The sequence below is a fragment of the Pavona decussata genome, unplaced genomic scaffold (assembly GCF_977016875.1).
Source record: "Pavona decussata unplaced genomic scaffold, jaPavDecu1.1 SCAFFOLD_233, whole genome shotgun sequence".
Classification (NCBI taxonomy): domain Eukaryota; kingdom Metazoa; phylum Cnidaria; class Anthozoa; order Scleractinia; family Agariciidae; genus Pavona; species Pavona decussata.
Genome location: NW_028145638.1, coordinates 4,391,758 through 4,398,691, shown reverse-complemented (window position 1 = coordinate 4,398,691; position 6,934 = coordinate 4,391,758). Strand labels below are relative to the sequence as shown.

General features: G+C 37.2%; 1 long non-coding RNA gene across 1 annotated transcript; it reads right to left on the bottom strand.

Moving 5' to 3' along the window:
* Positions 1 to 1,693: 1,693 nt before the first annotated feature.
* On the bottom strand, positions 1,694 to 5,362 carry LOC146458510 (uncharacterized). The gene is made up of 2 exons (XR_014858226.1): positions 3,661 to 5,362; positions 1,694 to 2,697 (listed from the first exon to the last, which is right to left on the bottom strand). It is a non-coding gene; the product is annotated as an uncharacterized LOC146458510 (long non-coding RNA).
* Between the last annotated feature and the right edge of the window lie 1,572 nt (positions 5,363 to 6,934).

The following is a 6,934-nucleotide window of genomic DNA, read 5'->3' as shown; positions in this document are numbered from 1 at the left end:
TTGATGTGTGTTTGGTCTTGTTCTCTTCGAGTATTTCCCATCGATTCACCGCCTCACTAGCAGAAGAAACAAAGTTTGAACATGTGCGTATGAAAAATTCAGTGCAGAGTGCAGGAAGAGAAAATTAAACAGTTAACTTTCAATGAAGTCTTTTTTTTTTTTTTTTTTGCCAAACGGCAAAGAAAGACTTTTCAGTCGGTGAGTAGCGGTCAACTGACTTTCCATCAACTGGTTTAAAATGTTATGCTTTGGCAGCCTAATCACATCTATTCCGACAACGATATTTGAGATCATGCACGCCGGAGTAAGAGAAAGAAAACTTATTCACTTTGAATAGACAAAAAATAGATTTGTTTTTGCATCGATAGAAACATTAAAATAAGGCTATTGTTCCGAGATTTGTTAACCATTCCCCTACTTTGGTTGAGGATGGCTAGAATCATAGTTAATAAAGGGCAATGGTTATGAAGCCCCACATTCTTCCTTTGTTTTAGGTTTTTGTTGGCCTTTTTTGCCCTTGAAGGTGCACAAAGGTGACAACGCTCAATAGCACTCCAATTAAGTTGAAAAAACTGACCAATAGAAACATACCTTAAATTTATTCAGTCTGAATGTGCGACCAAAAAACAAAAGGTTGTGCACTGCCAGGGAGCTTTCAACTTAAATTGCAGCACCGTTGTTTTTGCTTTTGATTTTTGCCGACTTTCATAACCAGTCTCCTCTACTAACTATGCTAAAATGCAAATGGTTTGCAATTTGAAAAAATTGGCCAGTTTTTGTTAGTCAGTCTTCCTGCTTGAATAAATCGCTAGAAATTGATAGTTTGTTCTTCGTCGGAGAAATCACTTGATGTTTTCCTCCCGCCGCTCAAAGACTAAAGTTTCATGTTGGAGAAAAGGTAATTTTGTCAAAATATTTGAAGAGATTTGATCAAAATACAGCGACATTTTGTACGTGACAGTGCCCCTTTAAAAGCGCCTTCATTAGTTGTTTATTTTAATAGTGTAAAAATTGCCAAATCGTTTCATTCAAGTGTCATAAAAAAAATCTTAATTAGCTAACGAATGCGAAACTTAGCGGCCGACGAATTACAAGGGGAGTACTTCAACAGAAGCTATTAAGAGGACATTGAAAACTATAGAGCACATTGGCGATTATTTCAACATCGATTCTTTGTCCAAGGAGTGACGATCAACAGCTTACTCGAGGGTTTTTTCTTCCGCTTTGGATAAAAGTAACATTCTGTATTTCTGCTCCGCAAACGTGACCAATTTTCTTTAAGTTACAATAATTACTGTACGGACGGAACAAAATAAAACACCAATTGTAACCGTAGTGCCTTTCTTTACGGAAAAGTACTACGTACTTACGTAATGTGACAAAAACTCGGATATGTATCAAATGAATGTCGGCACGTTTTTACTGCTTGGAACAATATTTTTGGTCTCATTATTTGAGAAAGAAACGAAAATAATCCAAGCTTTCCGTCACCGTTTGGCATATGCCAGGGGGTTAAAAATATTGTCCTGTCTAGCTGGATTAACTGGGATTAGAAATATTGAACGGTACTTAGCTCACCGCAAATGACGATACCATGAATGTGCAAAACTAAGGTAAACAATTTTCGATTGTTAATAACTAAACGTCCCAAGCATCGCTAAATTTAGCCATTTAATAAATTCGTGTTCCTATCTTAGGAAAAAATGCTTTTATTTACATTATATGTCTTAATATTGTTACAATTTTTCAGTTCTCCGACCTGAATCGATCTCTGAGTTATTAAATCTAATATCCGAAAGGACTAACGTTACAGTTATCAACTTTTTTTCTCAGTTTCTTCTGTTAGATAAATTGTCGTCTCTTGTCTATGATATTTTTTATATGTTATTTAACATCTGTGCCCTAGATCGGCCTCAGTTGTAAATTCACATGAGTTAAATAGCCGGCCTGACTATAAATAAACCAGTTCCGCAAAAGATATAATAAATGTCTTATGTATTAGCGCGCATCGCGTGTAGTCCGTCCAGCAAGAGTCGAAACGCATCTTCGTCAGGTCCATAAACACTGTCCAGTCGGCGTCCTGTTAATTGCTTACTGGCAAATTAACGACGTTTTGCGATATACAGGTAATAATCACTTTACATGTCCAGTCAGCGGCTTCGGCAGATTTCGCCTGCCATGATTTTCATCACTTGAGTTCAGTTGAGTTTGTTCGACGCAAATTTTTGCGCTTCCGAAAATAGGGTAAATGTGAACTTGAGGAGCAACTGGCTATCACTAAATACTTTATAAAACACCCCAGCGTTCTGTTAACCATCTCATCGTACAGTGAATGAACGTCACACCGGCACGACTGAACTTATTATGAAAACACAGAAAGACATTTCTGTCTCGAAGCGGAATGGAATTGCGAAAGGAATCAACACAGACATTGAAACACCTCCTAAATCGCCAAACTGAAGGAATAATACAACTGTAGAACAGCTCAAAGACCTTCTGGTCATCGTTTCCTGATTTAAATTGTCTCCTATGCGAGCCAGTGCTCTTCCAGCTTCCCTAAGGCTTGTGTGTCCACGGTTAGATGAAGACGTTGAATTCAGTGCGTCAGAATCACGCAGTGCTTCGTTTTGTACCATGTTTGTTTGACTTGGATGAGTTTCTGGTTCCTCCGCTAGCTTGTCACAACTTTCAGTTTTTCTGCTGGCAACAAACGAGGAGAGAATGTTTATATACTGAAATACGTGTTTTGAACTTCCTCGGTATGGAAGAAGGATGTGTGGCGTCCAAAGTTACCTCATGAATGCTTTATATAGCCCGTAACGTGCACGTACTACCGGGAGAGTCTACATCCGTGACATTGGTCATTTTGCGGATTTTCATGCGATGTAAACAAATTAAATAGCTACATTTTCGTTCCCAAGAAGATTCAGGTAAAATTACTGCGAACAAAATCGCTTAGCGAGTTCCGGAAAATATTGTTACCGAGGAAGTTCGCTAGCTAGTCGAACGTAGTTCCGTCCACTGGTTGGGAAATTTTTTGTTTATTTGTGTTTATATTCTATTATAGCGTGAACATTGCCTAGCTGTGTTTGAAACAATTTAATTATTACGAACAGGTTGTAAGATAAATGTAAATATAAGGAAAACACGCCCTTTTTTAAATCTCCAGGTCACGATACAAAGAAATCATTGTTTCATTCGACAATTTTGTTTGTTTTGCGTTCTTTCATTAATTACAAGTAAGGATGTAAACCCATGCTTTTAGCAAAGCTGGATATGTAAAAATAAAAATGACAAGTTCAAAAGAAATATTGTAGAGTTCCAGAGTTTCTTTCAAAACAGTTTAAGACTAGAATGTTCAGCTGTACAGCTGTCTAGTTTCAATAAATTTTTTCAAAGATTAAGCCACATTTTTTTCTGACATGTAATTTTCTTAGTTACGGTTCATTCAAATTCTTGCTCTAGAGGCAATAAAACAACAACAAAAAAAGGCCAGATTTTTGATAGCAAAAGTTGTAATATTGGGGATCTATATCCCTATTTCAAAGCCGATGTTTTCAAAAGTATAAATACACTATATGGATGAAATGTTCGTTGCTTGTGTTGCTCTTGGAAAATGAAAATAAACAAGCAATAAGGACCAATTTGATCTGAACATACCTTTTTTCGACAGCGCGCGAACTTGGCCTTCCAATTTAGTGACCTTTTTGTCGAGTCTAATTATAAAATACGGAAACTGTTAGCCTTCGTTCCTCTGTAGTGGTCTTGCTCGGTTTCTCCGTGTGGCTTGCACCTCTTCCAATATCAAAACTGATGTTTGGATCAGTTGTAAGCTTGTTTCAGCTTTTTTATTGTCAACCAGTGTTAAATAGGCTATTGTTCTCGACGAAGTTTTGGCGCCTTAAGCGGTGGAAAAAAACAAATGACTCACCCAGACACTGAATTTTATTAGCAGTAAATACACCAAACGCGCCACAAAGTCTCCAGTTCTTTGTAAACACTTCGCACTAACCTCTTGTGAAACAAAAACACTCACGGAATAATTTTTACCCGTTTTAATCCACACAAATATGCGCATGTGTGTCTGGGCGGGTTATCACGAGGTGTAAATACGATCCGCGAGAATAAATAATCAGCAACTCAGAAATTCTGGGACACTTTTTATGACACATTAGTACTACGAATGCACATTTTTTGGTAAAATTGGATGCCCGACATCTGTGTGTTTATTAGATCAGTAACAATATTAATTTGATTCGGAACAAGTCTTTATATTTTTAATTCTGTTGTTTTATTCCGTGCAGTTTTCCCGCCTCTGTCTCATCGCGTGCTGTGTTATAAGCTCCATAATGTCACGCAAACAAATTCGTAACTGCGCAACACCACTTTGTTGTATTTCTTTGCGGTTTCAGTTTCATGTCAGCATGTATATTTGGTCAAGAATGTTACAAACGGTGATTTTTCCACAAAAATGTACCCAATTTTCGAAGGCGTGTGGTTTCCATCTGTAGCCTATGAAAATGTTTTTTCGATTCAAGCGCTTGCCAAACAATAAAAAAAAAAAAAAAAAAATGTCAGCATCAATTTTTGCGTACAGTTAGTAAATGCAAAACTTGACGATACAGAAAAAAAAGTACGTTAATCGTATTTTTTCCTAATTCTCTGGACTCCTCCCTGTCGAAAATAAACCAAAAAAGTTCCTTTGTTTCTTTCTCATCCGAATTTTAAACTGTTTTATATTGGCGTGAGCCATATCACCTCGAATCGCTTGAAGCAGGTGACCAACGTTCCAGTGGTCATACAGAGAAGAACGAAGCTGATTTTTAACCTTTGCCTGTGGCAGTTATTTTCCGTTACCATACAGCAAATTTTATCTGTTGATCTGTTTGTTCCGAAATTAAGATCAAGATGGTACGCAACGAAACACTGAGCTTTTATTTAAATTTGGAAGATTTAGATTTTTAAGCGATAAATTATTCATGCAAACGTAGTGATTCATCGTAAGGGACTTTACCTTCACTAGTTTTGTGACTTATAAGCAAACCAGCATCTATATTTATCGATGATTCACTCGCAATATTTAAATTTGCTTTCTCTGCCAACAGAAGTTTGTATAGAACTTAAATTCACACGGACTGTTCTGGTTCACCGCTGCATGAAAATTAAAGATAATGTCCTCTCGGCAAGACTTTCTATGAAACTGTTCGAAAGAAATCGCCTGATATTTAGCTCCAACATTAACGGCTATTTCCAGTTGGAGACTGCTATTTCTGAGCTCAGGGTAGCCGATTACCAAGAATCTCAAGTAAAAGAACAAGTTAAAAAAGCGTAAATTGTGGGATTCATTTTCGGGAAACCACCGCAACGATTTCCAATTTCGAAGGAGTCAGTTATCCATGTAAAAAAAAAAGCATAAAAAGCGAACGAAGCCGAGCAAAGGCCCGGTGCTCTCAGAGATTTTTTTCAATCTATACGTTCTGTTAATATAGAGATCTGCTTTCCTGTACAGACTACAGAATGAGATATATGCCGAGTTTTATAGAAAATAAGTTGTTGGCTTGAGGGCCATGGATTTGATTTCTACCGCCGAACAGTTCATATTCAGTCACAATCGATCAAACAGTGAATCTTTACATTGTGTGAACTGATGCCGGTAAATCTTTAAAATTTTTACTCGGTATATAAAATCCAGCATGCAAGTGTATCAAAACCACCGACTTATTTTTCTTTTTTTTTTTTTAATCTGAGGAGTTGCTCTTTTCTTAATATTTGACAAAATAATTCAGTTTAAAGGCTTGCTTTAAGCATTGGATCAAACTTAGGAAGACATCTCGCCGCGAATCAGGATATAAATTTGTATAAACAAAAACAGTATGATCTTATGAAATTGCCGGCAGTTAAATACACAACATGCTTTATAATTAATTAGGCGAAGCTTCCATTATTTTTGTAATGAACCTTTATACGGTCCTTCCTTTATAGTTTTTCTACAAATGGTGGGAAATTAAAGTTGATCATTGAAATCTACCGTTTTAGAGTTCACAATTAAAGCTTAGTCACTGACTGATGAAAACAATTCGGTGTTTTTTTTTTTGTTTTTTTTTTTAAGTAAAGGCCATTCCCGTGAAATTTTTCGTATCGTGTCAGTCACCCGATCAACCTAATTTTTTTGAAAAAGTGAAAAATAAAACAAAAAGAGAGAAAGAAAGAAAAAATATTTCGGATCCATTGTCTGTTCCCCTTTTCTCGTTTGTTTTCGAGGTTTCTACGAGTCTATAACGCTATCACACCTGAATCCGTCCGCATTACTGACATCTTCCAAGATCTTTTAAGTGATGATAGCCTGCGAAAACAGACGACTTTTCGGCCGGGTTTAACAATACTTAGTCGGGAAAGACGTCTGGCTTCACGGCAGGCTAGAGTGACGAGGGAATTTTACAAAACCGAAAATATAAGTAAGGCTCGATTGAAATTATTTGCCTTGGAACCCCGATATCGCAAGCCGTTTCACAACGATGTCCCCTGTATGATAACGAATGATGTACGTTCAGTTGAATCCGGCCAATGTTGTACTGAGTAAAATGTATGGAAGAGTACTGCGATATACCGAACCCCTACATAGCGAAAAACGCGGCCCGTGAAAACGAACACAATACAGAAGCTCAAACTTAAGCTAGTCTACCCTGATATATAACGAATAAATACCATTACGCTGCAGCCGATGTTGCATTCAAAACAAAGAGATGAAATTCTCTTAACTCCTAGTAGATTCCATTATAAAAGACCTTAAGACTGATTTTGTTAACAGCTTGTTATTTGCTGCTAGATGCCGGTGGAAACACTTTACGCCGCCTTATCCACTTTGCAGTAACTGAGGTTGGGTTTGTCGTTGGTTCCGCACGCCGTACAATTACCTCGGGTTTTTTTCATTTTG